Below are 9,320 nucleotides of genomic sequence, written 5' to 3' on the forward strand. Positions count from 1 at the left end.
AAGGAGTGACCGCAGAGAAATGGAGAAAAAAAAAAAAAAAGCGACCGCAGGAAGATAAAAATATGAACCAGGGAGTGACAGCAGGGAAATTAAGAAGAAGAAGAAAAAAAAAAGAACCAAGAACAGACCGCAGGGAATTTCGATGGGTATATAATTAGAGGGATGTCGGGTCAGAGGCCACTTTCCCTTTTAACCACCATGAAGTGGCTGGCCGTGGCTGTGGTGGTGGCTGTGGCTGCTGTGGCAGTTGTGGCTGCCTCCACATCAGCATCCCTCAGCTTCCCAGGGGCCGACAGGGACACTGCCATCACGCTAGAAGTCACCATTATTCGTGAACCTCTTGACGTCACCAACACCGCAAGCGAATCTACGGACATCAACAGCACTGCATCTACCACCAGTATCACTCATGAAGCACTTAACGTCACCAGCACTATACGTGAACCTCGAGATGTCACCAACACCACACGTGCAGCTCGTGACATCACCAATACCACATTAGCGACCAGCACCGCACGTGAAGCTCGTGACGTCACCAATGCCACATATAATGTCACTAGCAACACACGTGAAGCTCGCGACGTCACCAACACTACACGTGAATCTCATGACGACACCACATCTGACATCACAACCTTCACAAGTGTGGATCGTGACGCCTTTAACAGCAGAGGTGAGGCTCGTGATGTCACCAACATACATGCGACTTGGGAGGTCTCCAACAGCCTTAATGATACTTGGGACGTCACCAGCAGCATCCGTGATGTCACCATCACCACACATAACACTCAGAACACGGAGTCGCAGCAGAGAGAAAAGCCCTCTAACTCTCCACTATCGGACACCCACCCCACCCTCATCACTCCCCACTCCGCCCAAACCAACACATCCGACAATAACCACCACGCCCACCAAGATCCCGCCCACGATTACACAAGGAGGGTGTGGGAAGGAAAGAACTCTGATGAACGTGCGGAGGAGGGTCGAGGTATTAGTGGCATCCATGTGGTCGGGGTCTTTAAGTCGATCTATACGTTACTCACGATAATAAGTAACGTAACAATCAGTCTTGTTAAAAAATTTACAGGTCTAACTTAGGGAAGAGCCAAGGAGGATTTAGCTTTATTAAGTGGCCGGTGACATTCAGGATGTTGTGACCGGTGATAATCAGGAAGTTAATTAGAGTCGTGGTAATAACTAACTTTTCAATCAGTCTTATTAAAAAATATGTACGGGTTTAAGTCAGAGACCCAAGCGGGAGTTTTGCTCTATGAAGTGACTGGTAACATCAAGACTATTTATTGTACAGTCATAACTACAGTATATTTGCAGCCTGTCTTAGGGGGAAAAAAGATGTACACGTAAATATTAAAGACCTAAGAGGCATTTTGCTCTGTAAAGTGACCATGGTAATAACATACTGTATTTTATTTCAATCATAACAGCAACCTAACTTGCAACCATGCTTATGAATATATATATATATATATATATATATATATATATATATATATATATATATATATATATATATATATATATATATGAATTAATGTTACAGACCTAAGAGGCATATTGCTTCAATAAATGAATCATTGCCATTTTTTTTTTTGTTCTGGTAAAACTTGGTCACTCCCACAACTTGAATACTTAGTCTGGGATGCATGAAATTTAAGGAGTCTTAGTTATGAGGCAGAAATGAGTCTCCTTGGTTACTTAAATCTACCTTCCAGTCTGACTGATTCTGGTTATTAGATGAACGGAAAAGAAATGGGGATCTCTGACAAAAGAAAACAAACCTACTATAACGGTACTGGGGCACTTTATACTACACAGTATCTTCAATAACTATACTCTTTTTACTCTAACTCTGCCTAAAATTACCATCTCACAATCTTGAATTTTGAGTTGTAACAACAGATAAACTCTAGAATATGATGGTGGTAACAAACAGTGCTGTGGAATGAATGTAGGGGCGTAGCATCATATTTTCCTGCCACTCATCTGCTACAAAAAGACAAAAATCTGGACCAAGTTAAAATAAAAAGGGTGTAATTTTTTATTATCTGATGAAATGGGAGTACAAGTAAATATTGGAGAACCAAAAGTTAAAAAAATATATATATATATATATATATACCTGTACATATCCCAAGAGCTATAATATCAATGCAGGCATTTTCGTCAGTAATTGACATATATCATCTGGGTAGTTTATTTTACTCTAGTGTTCAGGGTCCATATACATGGGTCCTGCTAACATACAACAGGATAAAACGATGTAATGTGAAAAATAGATCGCTATGCTAATCAATGCAGGCATTTTCGTCAGTAATTGACATATATCATCTGGGTAGTTTATTTTACTCTAGTGTTCAGGGTCCATATACATGGGTCCTGCTAACATACAACAGGATAAAACGATGTAATGTGAAAAATAGATCGCTATGATAAATTAGCTACGAAGCCCCTATGCCATTTAGACTACTGCCGTTCTCTTCAAGACGTAACTAATGTCAGAGAATATTAACCCTTTCTGTACGATGGAGTTTTTATATTTGTCTCATGCTGCCCCCAGACGCTTTTTCTTCAGTCCAGGAGAGGACTTTTGATAATGGAGGGGTAAAAAAAAAAAAAAAAAAAAAACTCCATCCACGCCTCTCCACAAAAGATGTCGCCCTGCAAGTCAGACGAATGATCCTTTCCCATAATATTTTACTGATACACACATGAGTACAGCGATGATAACGTCAACCAGGATGCTGCTACTCGGGCTATGTTGATGCTGATAATGGCCTACAGAAGCGCGGTACTGCTAGAAAACTTTGTTAAATTTCAAATATAATACAACAGATAGATAGATTGATAGATAGATAGATACATAGATAGAAAGATAGATAGATATAGATGTTTATATTCTATAGTTTGTGTGTGTGTGTGTGTGTGTGTGTGTGTGTGTGTGTGTGTGTGTGTGTGTGTGTGTGTGTGTGTGTAAAGCCCCCCTAATCTAGGAGGTCCCCTGGGGGCATCTAACGAGACCGCCTTAATCTGGTCTTCCCTCCACCTTGGTCAGCACAGGCAGAAGGCCACACGTGCATTATCTCTAATCCTCTAATCTCTCACCTCACCCCCTTTCTCTCTCTCTCTAACAGAGGACATGATATCCACTACCGTCTTTCCGGTAAATATCTCCATGTTTATTCTTTGCTGCTATGATGATGATGATTTCCTTTTTTTTTTTTTGTGTGTGTGTGTTGCTTAGAGCAAGAACAAAAAAAAATACTGTAGTTTTACCCCGGCAGAAGAATTCTCTACAGGCGATTAGCCCTCTTGTTATTATGTACCCATACGCCCCTTACTTTTCCTTCATCCCTGCCTTGCTTTTCTGTATTGCTGTCTTTTCCTTTCTCTCTCTCTCTCTCTCTCTCTCTCTCTCTCTCTCTCTCTCTCTCTCTCTCTCTCTCTCTCTCTCTCTCTCTCAGAAATTAAGCTGATGCCCTACTATAAACAGGGTACTATGATGGCGAAACTAAGCACAAAATTGACCAATAAAAATAACGTCATTAATCTATCCCCCGAGCTTAACCTTCTTTATCAACTTTTAATCATTTTACTATAGGAATGGATTTTTTCAGCTGAATAAATTTGTCTTTCTGTAGCCATAAAAAACTAACTAAATCAATTACGGTTGCCAGTGGGTTAATTAGATGTATTTACTAGTTAGCAAAAGGAACATCATTTTCAGTGTAAGTAAAAGTATATAAGAACATAAGAAAAGAGGATAACCGCAGAAGGTGGTCCATGCATTCCAGGCAGGTCCTATAAGTGTAACTAAAGTACCAGAATGAGAAAAGGTGAGTAAAGAAGAAGGCAATGACTCCGAATGCACCTGTACTTGTACAACCATTAACTACTGTAGTTTGTTCAGTTCATCAAGAGAGGAATCCGAGGAAGTAATTAACGACCGCATATTAGCAGAGAGAGAGAGAGAGAGAGAGAGAGAGAGAGACTGCTAGACTGCTAGATATATCCAAGTCTCGACAATGAGATTGCAGGGACTACTGCCCTTACACGAATAATCCCATGTCATACCATCCTCCTTCATATTACCTTAAATTTTTCTTTTGCTTTAGCCCTGTTGTGATAAGACCGTACACTGCATTTTGCAAATATTTATTTCATTTTCTAAGCTGTTGGAAGTGTTGCATATGTGACTATGCCAACAGGGATTTGTATCAGAACTGGTGCTACTATAGTACAGTATGCGGTCTACCTGGACATTTACACTATAGCGTGCGGTCTACCCGGACATTTACACTATTGCGGATAGGCGAGTAAAGCTTACTTTAGGTCTGCTTAGGTTAGGTTACTTTAGGACAGAACAGGATAGGATTGGATAGGGTAGGTTGGACTAGATTAGGTTAGGATAGGACAGGACAGGACCTAACCTAACCCAACCTATCCTACCTCATCCTATCCTGTCCTGTCCTGTTCGGTCGTATCCTCTTCTAACCAAACCAAACCAAACCTAACCTAACCTAACTTAACCCAACCCAACTTAACTAATCCTATCCTATCCTATCCTGACCTAACCTACCCTACCATATCCTATCCTACCTTACCCTATCCTCTCCTATCATAATCTAACCTAACCTATCCTATCCTATCCTGACTGCACGCTGTAGTATTGGTGTCCCGGTAGATCGCACACTATACATATGAATGTGCGTGGAGGTGGCTAAGGTTAGGTTATTCTCTCTCTCTCTCTCTCTCTCTCTCTCTTTCTCTGCAAGTATACTGTATAGGGTCCCTTTTTTTTTTTTATAATTGTCCCGTTTTTTTTTTTTTTTTTTTTTTTTTTTTTTGTATCTCCATACATATGAGTTTGACACGTATCAACATAGAATTTTGTCACTCAGAAGTAGCCATTGAATAACTTCTTGAGATTTATAAAAATAAAAAATCGCGCGCCACATCCTGTGTGTATGTGCAGGTATGCATACTGATAAGCATGACTGTACATGTACTGTATGTGTGTGAATGTCACCCCTCATCCGGCACTTTCGTCATGCTTCCTGTCAGGCTGAGCCACAGGAAGCTCGTGAGAAACTCCCGCCGTGGTGTCGATAGTGATGTGGCACTTTACACTCTTTGTCCGTCAGGGGAAGAAGCCTTTGAGAACGCTGATGTTATGTAAGTTTGTGTGGGCTAGTGTTTCACCATGGAGCTCTTGTTTATTTTTCGTTAAGCTTTCCCTTGAACGAGAACAAAGAAAACGAACGTCTGATTCTTTTCAAGGTTATATTATGGGAAACTCAATCAGTAATGTGTTAGGGAAATTTTTGATGGCCGACACCGAGTACATTTTTAGCAACCTCTGCAACATTGGTGGGTTCGTATTAATATGCATACAAAAAAAGGGAGGAGCAATGTTATTGATAAAACACGGCCTAGAGTTACTTGTCTCGATCTACAGACGGCAAACGTAAAGCATCCTTAAATCTTGTAACATTAGGGAGGCTGATTAGCCTAGCGGCAAGTAAAATCGTCCAGCGTTAGCCATAATAAAATACACAAGCCGTCAGCCGAGGTGTAATGAGTTAATGGAGATACTGTCTTTTACGAACACTTTGAGACCACAGAATACAGAGTGCTCATAATGTGGCAGAAGTTACATAAGTGAAGAACATTGTGTGAAGAATACATGAACGCAAAATAACTTATGTGCTAATTAGACTTTTTATCCGTGCAAGCTATTTTGAAACTGAATGGCAAGGGTTTATTAATTTTACATGAAGTGAAAATTCCTTTACGCCTTTATCTCCATTAACGTACCCATTGAACGTTTTTTTTTTTTTTTTTTTTTAACCTGTAAGCGACTGATGAAGTAATTGAGTCTGGTGATGTATTATTCAGTTTATTCTTCCTACTTCCAGCCGATTTATTCAGCGTATAGGAAGGTCGCTCGTCCTGAATGGGTTAAAGTTGCCTCTATAACACCTCCAGTTCGGAAGTCTTCCCTGATTTCAGTAAAATCGCTAGAAGGTAACAAAGACTACGGCACGTTAGCATGGGGAAGTGGTTATCATAAGACTGATTTATGGGAGCACAAAACTGTGACTTACAATACGAGTACTTGAAAGAAAAAAATATATATTAAAGTGGATTACAATTACAGTGCAGACAAGCGCTAGATAATAGAGGATGGTCATAATTAGCGCTAGATAATACAGGATGGTCCGTGAATAGCACTAGATAGTGCAAGATGGTCCGCTCTACTAGAAACTCAACATTAGATATTAACTGTGTCTGCTGGTGTGGGCGTGGGTGTGGCAGTGGGTGCAGGGAATTAATAAATGATTTAAACACTAATAATGCTGAACCGTCACCCCCCAGCAAACAAGAATTCCTCTCACTGAAGGAGTGGAAGTGGAGCGGTATATATGGACCACCCTGTTATAATTTTAGAGCATGTGGTGTTAAGTTCGCCGACCACATGCCCTTTCTGTTTCCTACGGTGTGTACGTTATTCCTCCCTGGGATTAAAACCTTAGTCCATCAGCGGCGTAAATTAACCAACAGCAAATTGATAAGAGACGCTGTAGGAACCCTAATATGAACATTAGTAATAACTATAATGATAATAATGATAATAATAATAATCATCATCATCATCATCATCATTATCATCATAAAACCCAATACGACTTTACGGACGGCACAGTTGGCACCAAATGTCTCCCATGAGCCTCCTGATTTACTAGCCACGGACTTTGAAAATTATTTTGGAGAACCTAGATCATCCAAAATTAATGGTATTAATCTGTGGTCAAATAGTCATCAGTGTAATTTGCTGTGGAGTGGTGGATGCAGTGAAGCAGGGGATACGGCAGTATTTTTGTTGCTGACTGTACCATCCTCGGGTCGTACTGTGTCCCCACTTCGGAGCCCATACTCACAGAATTAAAATGTATGCATCATCGAGATTCAATAGTGTCGCCCCAACTTGGACACTCTTCCTTCCTAAAGTCGTGTTCTGGTGGGCTACAGGAGGCTCCCTTAGCAGCTATTCTTTACCAGTTTATCATCATCATCATGACCTATTTTTCAAACTAAGGACGGTGTAAGGTAGGTGTTATGTGCATTTGGCCTTTCAGTTAGTCCAGCAGAAATAAACATGAAGATACCAAAGTAAATATGCAGTACTACTTCGGTACTTAAGACACGCTGGGATGCTGCATTTCTGAAGACAATATTTACCCGACAGACTATCTATGCTTATAGTATGAATCCACCAATAGGGGTACCATGAAACTGAAGTGCGCTGCCAGCCCGCCAATAAAATATATATATATCGATGCACACTTCTAGCTAAGCAATCTGACAACAGCGCAATATTCCGTGTGATTCTACCACACTTTAATAAACCTGTTTTCATGGAGAAGTCATAGATATCACTTGCCTGACAATCGCAACTCAGCACTGTTTATCATATGCACATTCAGATGATAATAAATTTAATCACATCGGAACATCACAAGTTATACCGATCAATTACGATATTATCAGACCCTTCCTGAGCTCTGTGTAGTCTAAGAAAGTTTACGCGTTGCTCTCCAGTCTTCATACATGCCACAAACGTACCATGGCGAAAGCAGGACAAACTGGAGCCAAGTTTTTGATATCATGAAGGCGTAACTAAGGCAATTAGCCAAGTCAGAATTCAGTTCGTTCGTGCTTTGCATTAATAACAGACGTACCTACATTTCCCAGAGGTCTATAATTACGGAAGCACCGTCTAGAAGACTGCCATTCATTGCGTATCTTCACTAAGCTTCGTTAAGATGATTAAGGACACAACATTCAATTTCCAAAAATATTTTTGCTACTTCTCTTTCTCAATGGCTCATAACAGATTACTAAGTTTCGTTTTCTGCTATGTTCATGCTTTACTGATTCCATTTTTTTTTTTGTTTTTTTTTTAAGCTAGTCCACTCTTACTTTACTCCTCTCTAATGCTGTCCCAGATTCATGCCACCCAGTAAATTTTCACTTTTGAGTTTACCACTAGGGGAGTTGCACTGAAAACAACAGCCTAACCCCCTGGAAGTTACTACGTCGTTGCTGTTTTTATTCATACTAACACCCAAAGATTTAATTCAGCTCAGGGGATATCTCTCGCGGTGCAGTGAGGACCAAAGAAGTCGCCATTAAACCCTCAAGATCGAACAGTTTCAAGCAAGTCGACTGATGGCTGCAAGGAGAAAATATTACATCAGCCTACACATTCCCCATTCTCATCCATATTTGTCCATCTCCTTATTAGCCTTCATTAACTTCCGTCACCGTCTCAGTATACGAACAGGTTGAACAGCCACGGTGACATCAGACAACCTTAACAAAACCCCACGTTAGCTCACTTCCCACACACACACATACACACACACAGTCACTGAAGGAGTTACAAAAAAAAAAAAAAAAAAACTCATCACCTTCAGTATACGAAGCTGTCTTTTGTATTTTAATAATCTTACCCCATCCAGATCATTTTAATTCGGTTTACAAAAGCCCACGTATGATGAAGGGAACATTCATTTGTTCTGTAAGGACACCCCCCCCTCTCTCTCTCTCTCTCTCTCTCTCTCTCTTGTATACTAACTTCATCCAAACACTTCAGCACTGACACTTGGCCGTCTGTCATATGTAAATGTCTTTCAGATTATTCTCTCTGTCTCTGTATCTTTCCTTCTGTCTGTCTGTCTCTGTCTGTCTGTCTGTCTGTCTCTCTCTCTCTCTCTCTCTCTCTCTCTCTCTCTCTCTCTCTTAGTTTACTATTTTTTCTTTCAATTTCTTAACAGACCCCCTTTACTGTATTCCTTATTTGTTCACTCGTTTTCTTCAACCCGCCAATTTCTTCTTTCCAAACAATTATTTTTTCTCCTTTAAATATCATGACTACCTCTCACTGAAATTAAATAAAAAAAATAAAGACAGGTCGCGAGTAAGGTTAATAAATATAAAGGTAATTGCCAGTCCCACAGAGCCCCAATGAATAGTAGGGTCCCGAGGCTAGGTTGCTGTACTTCAAGGCCCGTATTATCGTCGGTTAAGGAAGCTCCCTACCGCCTCTTCCTAAGTGAATTATTTTGCGTGTTACATCTGACTGTCCTATTTTGTGGTATATAAATCCTTCAAACATCGTCATATTCTGCATAAATAACGTACAAAAGGATAACCATCAACATCTGAAAATAAATCGCTAATTAAGAGGTGCTAGGGAGTTTTCTTATTTGACGAGTATAAAGGCCGAAGACATTCAA

This window comes from Coenobita brevimanus, chromosome 55, assembly GCF_032717465.1.
Source record: "Coenobita brevimanus isolate Jiangsu-jjx chromosome 55, ASM3271746v2, whole genome shotgun sequence".
NCBI classification, from domain to species: Eukaryota; Metazoa; Arthropoda; class Malacostraca; order Decapoda; family Coenobitidae; genus Coenobita; species Coenobita brevimanus.